The sequence below is a fragment of the Pistacia vera genome, unplaced genomic scaffold (genome assembly GCF_008641045.1).
Source record: "Pistacia vera cultivar Batoury unplaced genomic scaffold, PisVer_v2 Contig402, whole genome shotgun sequence".
In the NCBI taxonomy this organism is placed as follows: domain Eukaryota; kingdom Viridiplantae; phylum Streptophyta; class Magnoliopsida; order Sapindales; family Anacardiaceae; genus Pistacia; species Pistacia vera.
This window is the reverse complement of record NW_022196227.1, coordinates 287,754-303,171: the sequence shown is the minus strand read 5'-3', so window position 1 is coordinate 303,171 and position 15,418 is coordinate 287,754.

Below are 15,418 nucleotides of genomic sequence, written 5' to 3'. Positions count from 1 at the left end.
TCTAGGTATTGATGCAGTCGGAGGGGCGTCGGCAAGCGAGGAGCAATAGCTACACTGTTTCCCCTGTTTTGTCTTTTAAAATGGCACTTTTGTAAATGACATTCTTTGTGTATATAAGACGTATGATTTATAATGAAAAGAAAGTTTTTGGGCCCAATTTTCTATTGTTATTATGCATGCATTGTATTAGTTTACAGTAGTTGTTACACTTATGTTGTTATTGTTTAAAGTTGTAGAGAGAAGACAAGACAACAAGGGGAAGGAAAAGTGCTAGAGAAGTTATTTACCCACAAGGTAAGTAAATCCAACCTAAGTTGAGATTTAAGAATTCATTTGAGTAGAGATTTGTGTATGTATGTGTATGAATTATATTTGTTGAGAAATTGAGATGACATGAGATGAGTAGTATTTATGATTATTGAATATGTTTGAATTTGAGAAGTGTTGAGTGATGCGTGTTTCCTACAACATGCAATATGTAGCAAGTATACTAGTCGCACTAAGTAATAAAGTGATGAGTGAATATCGTTCCGACGAGGATAGTGTTACTAAGTACCGATTTTTCTAGTTAAAGTCCTAATTGAAACAACAATATATTGGATTGATGGACGATTAACAAACTAAAAATAAATGCAAAACCCAACAACTTAATTAATTAAACAATGCAAAAAAATGCTAGGGTGTTGATTTCACCTAGATACGCTAACTCAAATCATAGAATCTATTACCCAAGTTCTAATTCCTTGATTGAAAATCGAATTCCCTAAGTTGTAAAACATACATTCTCATGCTACATTTCCCTACTTATCCCTATTAAGCTTCCGCACCCAACAAAATGAAGATTAATAGTTCAAAGGATTTTAAGCTTTGTGGAATTCTATCTAGATTTCATAGATCGCTAAACCTATCTCTAGCGTTTGCTAATCTATGGTATTTATCCCAAGAGGCACAATCACAAATCACTTCTCAGTCTCATTGTGAACAACACACATTTGAATGGTGATCAAGCATCCAAAAGACATTAAGCAAAGAGATAAACACTCAATCATGAAATTAAAACTCAAAGTAATTCAATCCATATAAATTTGAATCATTGTATCAAGATTACATCAAACCCTAGCTAAACAACTCAGTTCATACTCAAAAACGAAATAAAACAACAAAAACAAACTGAATCAAGATTCATCATTGAAAAGCAAGCAAAAGATGGAGAAATCTTCTCTAATTTGAAGCCCAAATCTTCAATAATCTTCTCCTTCCATGAGCTGCCTCCCAAATCACGAACCAAGCCCCTTTTCTCTTCCTTTTCGCTCTAATTTATACCTCTCTCACTTAAGGACGAAGCCCTAGCAAGCCAAAACGCGTCGTTTTATTTTTGCATCTGACGCAGGTTTCGCCGCGGCGAAGCTTTTTCCTCGCCGCGGCGAAGACTTACAGGCCCAATTTGAGCATGATATAGTTAGAATCTGGAAAAGTGTAAAACATATGAATTGTAGCCCTTTCAATTATCTTTCTGGTCGTTCAAGAATCAGCACAATCCGAGGTCTACAGCTCAAGTTATGGCAGAAATACTGAAGCACGTCCAAAGACGTTTTTCTTCAGTTCCCAGCGTCCTTTTCACGACTTCAAGCCAAGTTTTCACCTTTGTCCAGTCAGAATTAGGAAAAACCCAAAACATGAACGTTGTAGCTCTTCTTCTTAGCTTTCCAAAGCTTCTAAATTCAGGTCATTCCGAGTTTTCAAGCTCAAGTTACACAATTTACGCTCAAAACTGTCATTTATGCTAAAAATCATCGTTTAGGCCTACAAAGACAAATTAATAGAATTAGGTAGCAATTATGGCCCAAATTGTATGAAAAGTATCCTAAATTCTATCAAAATTCAATGCAAAATCATAGTATAAAATACGCTTATCATTGAGCTTCTATGATGTTGAGTTGGGTTGATAGAAGTTGGAGAGAGTTTTAAGCAAACGCTATGGGAGTGAGTTTATTTGACAGGAATTTAGAGAGTTTGAGGGAGTTTCTCCCATTTGTGGGTGATTAAAGAGAGGAGAAGAGTTATAGTTAAAGTAGAGTTTTATATGCACATGAGTTGTATGATGAAATGCTTGAGAAAGGCATGAGTAAGAGTAGAGAACCTTAATTATTGCTACATGGCATAATTGCATTTCATGAGTGCATTAATGAGCATGAATCATCCATATGCATTAATTATGCATTAGAGAAAGAGTAGAAAAAGAGTAGAGTACTTTGAGTGTGAGCTTCTGAAAAAGAAAAGAGAAAAGAGAGTAGAGTAGGTTATGCGATGGGGAACCCGTGAGTAATGGGTAGAATATTCCCACATGTATGCCGCAAAGAGAGAGAGCGGCTTGAGTATGAGAGAGAAAAGTGGTGTAGCCCGTGAGAGTGCATACGGATAAGGGCTATACTGAGAGTACCCGAAAGAGAAATTATACACTCACGTGGCCAAGGGTTCCGAATCCATGCATAACCGAGTCCGATCGGTTGAGAATGAGTAAAAGTCACGGAGAGCGAGAGCGACTCCCGGCTATGCCTCCAGTAAGATGGGGCCGTGACTTACAGAATAGAGTTAGTAGAAAGAGAAACAGAGAGAGAAGCAAGAAAGAGAAAACAAAGAGAAACATAGAAGAGAGAGTAAATGAGACTTGTAAGGAAAGAATTAGAGTGATAGAGTTACAGGGATAAATGAGTAGAGGGTTTACTTACTGAGCATTATTTGTGCTCACCCCGTTGTCTTTCTATGTTTTTGCAGGATCGAGGTGAGGACACAGTCGGATGGACGTCGGCACACGAGGAGGAACGGCTACACTGTCCACATAGTTTTTGATAGTTTTTGTACATGATACTAACTTTTTGTAAAGAATGTATATGTTTAATAAAAGAAAAAATTTTGGGCCCAACTATTTATGTTATTATACATGTATTTTATTATGTATATTTTACGAGCATATGAATAGAAAGTAGTTATTACAACATCATTTCTACAGGAAGAGAAAGAGTCACTGTATGAAGCATGGGAGAGATATAAGGAACTGCTGAGAAAGTGTCCATACCATGGTTTGCCTGTTTGGATGCAATCCAAACTTTCTATAATAGGTTGCTAACAAATGTGCAAACAATGTTAGATGCAGCATCTGAAGGAGCATTGCAAAACAAGACACTTGAAGAAACGTATGAGTTACTTGAAGTCCTAGCAAGTAACAACTACTAGAGACCCAATGAAAGAATTCATCCGAAGAAGTATATAGGTATTCATGAAGTAGATGCTTACAAGGCCATTTCAGCCCAACTGATAGCACTTCAGAAACAATGAGGAGGTATGCAAGTAAATTCAATTCAAACACCTCAAGTAACATGTGATTTTTGTGCAGGTAACCATGCGGGCATTGAATGCCAAGTAGGGAATAATTTTGCTTCAGCATCCTCATCATCAGAACAAGTCAATTATTTGGCTGGGAATTAGAGACAACAGAACAATCCTTTCTCCAACACGTACAATCCTGGTTGAAAAAATCATCCAAACTTGTCTTGGGGCAATCAGAATAATCAATCGAATCAAAGAACAGTGCCAAACAATCAAGTGGGGGTGAATAATCAACCAGGGGATCAAAGAGTTTCAAAATTGGAGGATATGTTCGAAAAGTTCATGCAAGAGACCACATGTTTTATGAGTGAGACGAGGGTGAATTTCAAAAACCAAGGGGCGTCAATTCAAAACTTGGAAGTACAAATGGGTCAAATAGCCAAAAAGTTGAATGAGCGACCTCAAGGTTCCCTACCAAGTAACACAGTGACAAATCTACGTGAACAAGTAAATGCAATAACTTTAAGAAGTGGCACAGTCTTGGAAGAGGTTGAACAAAAAAGGAAAGATGAGAACCCACCAAAAGAAAAAGAAGAGTCTGATAAAGAAATCAAGGAAGAAATCATTGTTGAGGAAAAGCTAAACAGTCTTAGAGAAGAAGAACAAAAGAGGGAAAAGATGCCAAAGCAAAAGAAGGAAAAATTGTCATTTCCTAAGATACTGCTAGAGTTGGCACATCATACCCCTCCTATGCCTTTTCTTCAGAGGCTCAGAAAGCAAAATCAGGATAAGCAGTTCACGAAATTCCTTGATGTATTTAAAAAAATGCATGTTAACATTCCTTTTGCAGATGCCTTGCAGTAGATGCCAAGCTACGCTAAGTTCCACGAGGAAATTCTAGCAAACAAAAGAAAGTTAGAAGAGGAGGAAACAGTGATGCTTACAGAGGAGTGCAGTGCCATTTTGCAGAAGAAGCTACCACCAAAACTCAAAGATCTAGGGAGTTTCATTATCCCTTGTGTCATAGGAGATATTACATTTGATAGAGTTTTATGTGATCTGGGTGCTAGTATTAATCTAATGCCTTTTTCTATTTTCAAGAAACTAAGGATTAGTGAAGTGAAGCCTACAACCATATCCTTGCAACTTGCAGATAGATCCATCAAGCATCCAAGGGGCATTATTGAAGATGTACTGGTTAAGGTGGATAAATTCATATTTCTGGCAGATTTTTTTGTGTTGGATATAGAAGAAGACAAGGAGATTCCTTTTCTCTTGGGATGACTATTTCTTGCTATAGAAAGAGCCTTAATTGATGTACAAGAAGGGAAGTTGATCATGAGGGTGTAAGAGGAAAAAGTGGCATTCAATGTCCTTGAGACTCTAAAAGTTCCATCGAAGCAAGATTCATGTTTCAAAATTGACTCAGTGGATCAATCGGCAAGTAAAACTTCCAAGATTGATGATCCTAAATCGCCAATTAAGGGATGCATGGTCAAGTCAAGACAAATCGAAGATGAAGATCATAAACCAAAAGTTTACATAACATACCTAGATTAGCCACAACCGAGCAAATGTCTTCACAAGGGATGAGCTTCTCAGTTCAAGAATGCTGATGGAAAGTTAAAAAATCGAAAAGTTGTCGATGAGAATGCTCGAATCCTAAAAGGAATGACCAAGGGATGGAAATGGGTGGTTAAGCTCTCAACAAAGACCCGATGTGACAAGAATCATCAACAATTGAAGCCTCAGTCCAACGAAAATATTCAGGATGAGATGCATGTGGATAGTCCTGATTGACGAAGGGTTTGAGAAAGTCAAGCTTCCGACTATAAACAAGCGCTTCTTGGGAGGCAACCCAAGCATTTTCATTTTTTAGTTGTTTTAAATTTGTTTATGTGTTTTCTGACTTAGGAAATAGTTTAATTTCGTGTTCCTTTTGATGTTTCAGGTGAATGATCAAAATGTGGCATGAAACAAAATTTCCCGGACTTCACCACGACAAAGAAGGAATCTCGCCGCAACAACATTTACACTGCCAAATGTGTACTCTTGAAATTCCATACTTCACTGCGGCAAAAGAAAAATCTCACCGCGGCATTGTCTGCACTGCCAAATGCGGAGTTAAGGCATTTCGAGATTTTGCAACGGTGAAGTTTACTCTTCGCTGCGGCACTGTACACACTGTGACCTTAAGGAAATTCAAGATTTCTCCACAGCAAAGTTTACCCTTCGCCGTGGCATTGTATGCACTATGATGCTTAAGGAAAAATTTCCAAGATTTTGCCACGGCGAGAAAAATACTTCGCCGTAGCATCGAGCAGTTTGCACAAGTAATTCAAGAACTTCGTCGCTGCGAAGTTTACTCTTTGCCATGGCGAAAACCATTTTCTATATAAGCTTGTGTTACTTCTTCATTTTTTGCGAGAGTTCCAAATAGCTTCCAAGAACAAACAAATTTCACTTTCAATTTCAACCATTTTCTAGAAAAATTTCTTTCACCATTCCACAACATCACTCCCATAAACAATTAAACAACCTTCCCTTGCACCAAATCTAGCTAATTTTGAAGAAAATTTTGGAAACCCTAGGTTTTCCTAATTTGGGGGTTTTGCAATTTGGAGAAAAATTGGAGCAATTGAAGGTTCATCAAGCTCGGGTGTGGTAAGATTTCGAGTTTTCATGCTTTTGTTTTTACAAACTTCATGGTTTGAATGATTAATCTGTAGATTATTGCATGAACTCGAAATTTTTGGATATTACTTGTGTGTTGTGAGTTGTGATTTGTGTTTGTAGTGTGGAAGTGTGGATTTTGATTGATTGGTGGTTAACGAAGTTTGGGTGTATGCTTGTGAAGTTTGTGAGTGCATAAGGAAGTTCGGTGATTGTTGGGGTGTGATTCTCGATTTTGAAATTGATAGGGTGAATTGAGGAATTGAATTGAAGTTGTGAGATGTGTGCATTAGTGTTAGAGTAGGCAGTTGAATTGTTGATAGAAAGTACTTTTGAGAGAAAATGCCACTCAAAGTAGTTCCAAGGGGTAAGGCCAAATAGGTCAATAATAGATTTGTGAATGAGTAGGCTAGGCAACGTTACGAAGTAGAAAGGGGTAAGGCCAAATAGGTCAATAATAGATTTGTGAATGAGAAGGCTAGGCAACGTTACGAAGTAGAAATTAAAAGAAAAGACAAAGGTTTTATTGCTGAGAGAGGATTGACCACTGTCAATGCAGAAGCTTGGATCAAAGGGAGAGGTTGGGACATCTTTCTGCTTGAACCAAAGCATTTAGCTCTAGAGCCAATTGTAAGAGAGTTTTATGCGAACTTCCCTGAGTGTGAGCCCGGGCATTTATATGTGAAGGGTATTAAGGTGCTATTTAGTGCAAAAATCATCAATGAATTCTACCAAATTAATCCAATTGACCGTGATGAGTATGTAGAATTCAAGGCTAAGGAGATTAATTATGATGAGATACTCAAGGTTTTAGCAAAGCCAGGTACCTCTTGGGAATTCTCGAAGAAGGGAAGGAGAAGCATAAAAGGGACTAATTTGATTCCCATTCCTAGAATTTGGCAATACTTTGTCTGTGCCATGATGGTTCCAGAAACACACTACAGTTTACTGGCTTTTGAGCAAGCACTCTTACTTTATGCCATTGCCACTGGAAAGAAGATGGATGTAGGGAATATCATAATGGAGAATATAAGGCATGCAGCCAAACCAGGGAGAGCGAGCTTTGCCTTCCCACATCTCATCACTGAGATTTGCATGAAAACTGGAGTCAAGAAGGCAGATGATAAACCACTTCTTCATCCTGCCCTAGTCCTCGACCAAGTCTATTATTTTAAGATCCTAGATCGTCCTACCATTGGAGAGGCCAATTCAAGCTCAAAAAGACCAAGAACCACAACCTCTACCACAACTCTTGCTCCATCTCCAATGATAAAAGAGATGCTACAAAATATCGTGAGATGGACAAAATGGAAAGACATCAAGATTGGATGGCAGATCAAACCTGCATATTGTGCGAGATGCAGTCGAAGTGCTGTGCCAATTTGGGCATTGATTTAGCTGATTTCCAATGGCAAGAATGGCAAGAGGAGGAGGAAGATCAAAGTCAGGATGATGCCATGAAGGAAGAGGATGACACTGATGGAGAGGATGTAGATGAAAGAGCCTATAATACATTTTGTTTTGTTTTATTTTTGTACAGTGGAGCTCAGTTTTTCTTATTTTTACATTTACTTTGTTTTGCGTTCTTAGGTTTTAGGTTCAGTTGGTTAAGGTCTGAGAATGAGATGTAATTTTGATGCATTGTAACTACAACATGCAATGTATAGCAAGTGCATTAGTCTCAAAAAGTAATAAAGTGATAAGTAAAGTATCGTTCCCACGAGGATTGGTTGTTAAGCACTGATATTTCCTAATTGTTCCCAAGTTAGCGAAACCAAAAGGTATTTGGATTTACGGGAGAAATTTAACTAAGATGGAAACAAAATTTACTAAGTATTTAAAATGCTAATTAATGAAAGCAAGATTAAAACAAGAGTAATATCAAGTAAGGCAAACGGTTAGGGTTGTGACTTCATTAGGACTCTATGAATTAATCTACGAATTATGCCACTTCTACACTCACATGCACAGATTATAAATCAAACTTCCTACTGTGTAAAACATACCTTCCCAGGCTATGTTTTCCTACTTTTCCCTATTAAGCTTCCGCACCCAACAATTTGAAGATTAATAGATCCAAGTTCATTAAGATAATGGAATCCTAAATTGATTTCATTAATTCTCAAACCTATCTCTAGCATTCGATACAACAATTGTGATTACCCTAAGAAGCTCATACATGATTCATTTCTCAATCTCATCATGTTCAACAAATAAATTCAATAAAAACAAAAATAATCACACAATCCATGCAATAAAATGTAAAAGCAACAATAACCTATTGATTAACCATAGAAATCCTAATTACATCAAAACACTAACCCTAACCCAAAGTGAGTTAGTTCATAATGAAATTAACACAAATCGCAATAAAAACAGGAAACACAGCATTCAACATGTTGAAACAAACAAAAGAGAGCAAAGATCTTCCCTATTTCACGAAACCACAAGGTTCAATCTCAATTCTTCCCTCATTTTTCTCCCAAAATGTCAAACTTACTCTAAACAATGACGAACCCCTCTAAAAATGGCTAAGTTTTTCTTATATAGTCGGTCCAAAAACCTGAAAACTTTCCTAAAATAAAACTGTGCGTTTTGAATAAAACTGGAAATCGCAGACTTCGCCGCGACAACGAGTTAAGTTGAAATCTCATGCCGAGAGTCTATCGCCGTGGCGAAGAATGAACTTCGCCATGGCGAACCTTCCTAAGCAATTCTAAATTTACGAAATTGCCCTCTGCTTGCTTCCTTCCTTCCTTAAATCTTCAATCTTCGATGCTCTCCAATGGGAACAAGCTTCATAGTGCTTCAAATCCGCTTCAAAACTTCCCCGAATTTTAAGATTCGCTTGCTTCTGGGTCCAGAAACTCAATTCCGCTCATTATTTGCTCAAAGTGCACGTTTTGGCCTGAAACATAAAATATGTGAAATTAAGTTGCAATTCAGGCACAAACGAAATAAAAAGTATCCAAAATCCGGCCAAAAGGCCTAAATGAAACAGTATTATCCTTGGATTGTCTATTTTTTCCATAATTTGTGAGGTTTTCTAACACATTTTGGACCCTTTAGTTTATGTGTTTTAACAGATTTTGCTTATGGAGAAGATGATGAAGGGATGTCCAGATTTGAGCTCACTTCGATCTTCACGGATTAATCAGGGAAGTATCTCACACCTTATGATCATTTTTCTTTACTCCAATGTGCATTATTGATTGACATTGAGGACAATGCCATTTTTTGTTTGGGGGTAGAGAAAAAATTAGAAATTTTTGCATGTTTAATTAACTTTTATCTTTGTGTGTTTTATTGTTTTTTGGTTATGTGTTGATTTAGTTTGTGTGTTGTGTTTGCTACCTAGATGAATTGCATAAGTCCATGATGGGATTTTGACTGTTGGGATTTTATTTATAGAAAATGCGAAGCATTGCTTCAAGTTTAGGTTGGTTGACTTGATTTAGCTTGAGGTTCGTTGAGTGGTTCAACCACAATTTTCATTCTTTCGGCATGCTTAGAAACATTTTATGTGGTTAGGTGAAGTCTCGATAATGTTGATGGACTCTAGAAGCTAGTTGAGTGCTTGAGGCGAAATTATAAGATTAGACATTGTTGAGGAAATGATTTAGGCATTTTTCGGAACGTTTGAGCCTTTCTAGCCAACCCATGAATGAATCTTTCCCTAGTCACCCATTTGAGCCCTATGAGATTATCATTGCCTTATTTTTCTTGCAAACCAAAAATTGTCCAATCCCTATACCCTAAACACTTTATCATACCCTTTAAGAGAATTTTGGACCTAATGTATGACACAAAAGAGCTTTAAGAGTTGGGTGAATAAGTGACGGATCAAAATCTTAAGTTTAGGGGTTGTAAAAGAGGGCAGGAAGAAGGGGAAATTGACGTCAATGGTGTTGTTAAATATATATATATATATAAATTTTTAGTTCAATTCAAAATCAAAAATAAGAAATGCAAAAGTTTGAGGGTTGTAAAATGATTGACACTTCGATTGGTGGTTGAGTAAGAAAGCGGAGATTGATGTAGCTCTTAGTGTTTGCTTGAGGAAAACCAAGTTCTCTTACTTTGTTATCCTATCCTTTTCCTTGGAGCCCACTACTTGAGCCTAACGTTACAAGCTTGCAAAGACCTTTTGATCCTTGGTGATGTCTAATCCACATTAGTGGAGAGTAGTTCCATACTTAGGCTTATGGAGTCTACCACCATTTGATAAACTTTGCATTTCTACATAAAATAATTCAGGAATGTCGAAAAGTGGATTGAAGTGGGGATTACCTACTTAGGGGACCGATAGAGAAAGATAGTCAATCAATTTATAACTTCTTGGAGTGTTAAGCATTTTCTTGTAATAATGTTTCAATAGGTTTTTAGGCTTGCATTTGCAATCAATTCTAGGCATCTCTTTTGTGTTTGATTTTGAGTTTTAATTTTTTGTTTTTCTTTAGTCTAATTTTGTGCCTTATGCTCGAGGATGAGCATACCTTAAGTTTGGGAGTATTTGATAATCCTAGGATTATATTGTTTTTCTATACCTTTTTGGTAGGATTTTGGATACTTCTTAAGTTGTTTTGTGCCCGAAATGCAACTTAAATTCGTACATTTTATGTTTCAAGCCAAAACATGCAGTTGGAGCAAAACCGAGCGAAATTGAGTTTCTGGACCTGGAATCAAGAGAAATTTAGGAATCGGAGAAATTCTGATGCGGAGTGGAAGCACTATGAAGCTTGTTCCTATCAGGGATACGAAGATCAAAGATTCAAATGAAGAAGCAAGCGGAGGGCAATTTTGTAATTTCAGAATAGATGAGCAAAGTTCGCCATGGCGAAGATAATTCTCTGCCGCGACAAGCTAGCCTCGGGTCAGATGGTTCAGCAAGATTTCAATTCGATGTCGCATCGAAGTTTATTCTTCACCACAGCGAAAACTGTAATTCTTCTCTTTATTAAAACGTTGTGTTTTAAATGTATTGCATTAGAATCCTAGGTTTTTGGCCGATTATTTAAGAAAGCCTTAGCTCATTTTAGAAGGGTTTCAGATTTTTGAGAGAATAAGACGAAGAAATTGGAGGTTGGAGCATTTTGAGTCTTCATTTAGGGAAGATTTCATTCTCTTTCTACTGTTTTATCATGTTGATTTCTTTTCTTATAGTTTATTGTTCAAATTTCTTTAATTTAAATATGAACTAACCCACTTTTGGGTTAGGGTTGTGACCTAACTTTGATTACAATGGTTTAATCTATTATCGATATTGTTTTTATATTCTATTGCATTGGATTTTGTATTTATTCTTGTTCTTAATGAATTTGAATGTGAGTTTCCCTATTTCAATTGAATTTTGAGCATGATGAGACTGAGAAGTGATTCATGTGTTAGCCTCTTAGAGTAAATACCATAGTTTAATGAATGCTAGAGATAGGTTCGGAGATCTATGAAATCACTTTAGGGTTCCATTTAGCCTAAAAGGACTTTGAACTATTAATCTTCATTTTGTTGGTGCGGAAGCTTAATAGGGATAAGTAGGAAAATATAGTCTAAGAATGTATGTTTTACAACTTAGGGAATTCGATTTATAATCCTTGCATGTGAGTTTAAAAGCAACATCAACCGTAGTTTGAATCAAAGTAACTTAGTGAAGTCAAACCCTAACCTCTTTGTCTTGAATTGATATTTTCGTAATCAATTGATAATATCTTAATTTGTTAGAATTTAAATTTACGTTATTGATTTTGTGTTAATTTCTGTTCTTGTCTCCCGCAAATCCAAAAATCTTTATTTTCTTCAACTAGTTACAAAACTATGAAAATTAGTACTTAACATGCAATCCTCGTGGGAACGATACTCTATTTATCATTTTATTATTTTTTGTGACTAGCGCACTTGCTACACATTGCATGTTTGTCAAATCATGCATCAAAGTGCGTTGACTTAGTGAGTCTATCCACAATCACCCATAGCGCATTATACCCTTTTTGTACTCTTGGGAGGCCAACAATAAAATCCATGGATTGGTCTTCCCATTTCCATTCAAGAATACTAAGAGGCTATAGTAATCCTGATGGTCGCTAGTGTTCAGCTTTAACCTGCTGACGAATTAGACATTTAGCCACATAATCACTAATATCTTTCTTCATACCTGACCACTAGTAACTTTTCTTTAAATCTTGGTACATCTTTACACTCCTAGGATGGGTTGTATAAAGTGTATCATGTGCTTCTCTAAGAATTTTACTCTTCAACTCTACATCTTGAGGAACACACAATCTATCTTGAAATTTCAAAAGACCATTCACTACTCTAAAATTTGTCTCTTTGCCCTCATTTACTCGCCTGTAGATTTCCTTGCAAGAATCATCAACTACTTGTTTTTCTTTGATCTCCTCCATTAAAGCAGATTTGATTTCCAATCTAGCATATCCTCCAATTACAACCTCAATTTTCTCCCTGAGAATTTCTCGTTGCAACTCTTTTTGTACTGTGATCTAGAATAGAGGGTACCCAGCTAGAAGGGGGTGTTACAGGAACCCTATGAGCACATATGGTTGCCATTCAAGAAATGTCCGTAGCCACAGCATTATTCTGACCAAGGGCATAGATAATACGGTAAGGCTATCATAGTGTTGAATGACCCTGTCGAAAGGTAGTGATAGATCTCACTTGTCAAGGTTGTCTGCTGACAACCTGGTGCAACACATGGGTGCTTGCTGCAGGCAAGTTCACTAGAATGACCCACCAGAGGATTCCATACAGATGGTAACCCCAATGTCTATGGAACAAAACCTTTAACAAATGGTGGTGCATGTGATCTTTAGACTTGAGATCATTGGAGCGCCTTGTGCACTGATCAATGTAGTTTGACACTAGCCCAATGCAGTTCTATTAAGAGTTGTCAATACGGTAGTGATTGGCTGCATCGAGGAGTATATCAAGACTATAGCAGATCGACAGAGGATTCATCACTCCTGGGTACGTGAATCTCATGGCGCAGTTCAGTTAATGATAATGACAATAAATCTATGATCATAGTGAGTTGAGTTGTTGCTCAATCCAATTCATTATTCCGATCATTGGTCCAGCAACTGAATACAAATATATCAAGAGTAAACTGAGGTTGACACTATTTTTATACCCCAGTCACGTTGAGATAACAGATAATGAAAGGATTTGATTGCACAGTAACCATATCGTTGACAGGTATCTATTTCACTGAATCTGAATCTATCGGGTGGCCATGATGCCTTGCTAGGGGCCAATCTTAGCCTGTGTGTAGTGAGACGATTAATTGGTGTTAATCGCAATACTACTCTCTACCGGTATGATGAGGAGCCTACAGGTCACATGTAAGAACTGCTGTAAAATGCATACATAATAACAATAGAAAATGGGCCCAAAACTCTTCCTTTTATTATAAGTAATACGTCTTTTATACACAATGAGCATCATTTACAAAAAAAACCATTTTTAAAAGACAAAAACAGGGGAAATAGTGTAGCTATTGCTCCTCGCTTGCCGACGCCCCTCTGACTGCATCATCACCTAGATCCTGCATCCACAAAGGAAAATAACGGGGTGAGCACAAAATAATGCTTAGTAAGTAAAACCCTCTATCTGTTTATCCCCGTATGTAATTCTCTTAATTCTTTCCTCACACTGTCTTTTGTTTCCTACTAAACGTCATGGCCTCATCTTACCGGAGGTACGGTCGGATGGTGTTCACACAGCACCATCTCACTCTTCATGACTGTCAGGTGGGGTTCACATAGCACCAACCCGTTCTTAGTGACTACCGAGTGGGGATCACGAAGCACCTACCCGGTTTTCGTAACTATTGGGTGGAGACCACAAAGCACCTACCCGTTCCTCATGACTTTCGGGTGACGATCACAAAGCACTAACCCGTTCCTAATCACTGTTGGGTGATGATCACAAAGCATCAACCCTCTTCTAAAAAATGTCGGGTGATGATCACAAAGCATCAACCCCTTTCTAATAACTAACCGGGTGATGATCACAAAGCATCCACCCATTTCTACTACCTATCGGGTGATAATCACAAAGCATCAACCCATTTCTAATGGCTAGTCGGGTGATGATCACAAAGCATCAACCCGATTCTCATAACTGTCGGGTGATGATCACAAAGCATCAACCCATTTCTACTACTCTTCTCATTCACTCTACTCTAGCACTTCTCATTCTCTCTACCCTTAGAGTAGTTGCATCCACAAAGTTCTCTACTCATAGAGTAATTGTATACACAAAGTTTCCTACTCTTTCTTAGGTCACTTTTCAATGCACAATTAGTGCCTATGGATGGTTCATCTCCACTAATGCACTTATGAAATGCCAACATGCAATGTTGCAAGAATTAAGGTTCACTACTCATACTCAAACCTCTATTAGGCATTTCATCAAACAACTCAAGTGCATAATAAAACTCTACTATAACAATAATTCTAAGTCTTTCTCTAACCATCCAAAATGGGGAGAAACCCCCTCACATAGCCATATATCCTGCCAAAGAAAGACACTTCCAAAAAGGATTCCTCAATATGCTTCAATTCCATCTCAAACTACCTTTCCAACCCACATCTCACTTCTTATATTTGAAATGTATAAACAATCACAATGCACTAGAAATCTCCATTTAAGACTCAATAACATGGCATATAACATGTATATAACATACATACATAAGTGCTATCAAAACCCTAATCAAGAAAATTCTCAAATCTCAACTTGGGTTAGGATTTACTTACCTTGTTATGGAGAGATTTCACTAGCTCTTCCCTTCACTTGGTTTGCTTGACTTTTTCTCTACTCTTAAACAAATGAACAAAAACCCTCAATATTCAATATATTCAAAAACTCACAAAGCTTCACAACCAAAGCAAGAATCCTTGCCTTAGGATGCCTTAGGTTGATTTTCTACCCCAAATCACTCCAAAAGCCCTTCAAAACTCCTTGATCAAAAGAAAGAGAAATTGAGAGGAAGTAAGAGAGGAGAGTGGCGATGAAGAAGAAGAATGAAGGGTTTGCAATGACTTAATTCCTTTTAATGAAATTTATACACAAGCATTCCCATTTTGCCCTTACTGTTCTTTAGGAATTCTATCTATATCCTTTGATTCATTACAAACACACCCCCATAACAACATATTCTCCATGAAAATTCCTTACATTTTACTCCCCACCTTTCCTGCTAATAAGGGGTAGATTGGTCAAAATGCCCTTAGGGAAGAAAATATCAAAAACTTAACAAACATTTTGGTCGGCCTGTCGCCGCGGCGAAACTGTCCAGCAGCTTCTCGTGGCTTCAACACCTCTTCGCCGCGGCGAAGATTCTTCTTCGCCCCGGCGAAGCTTGGAACACTGAACTTCTTCTATTTTCAACCAATTTCAGGGC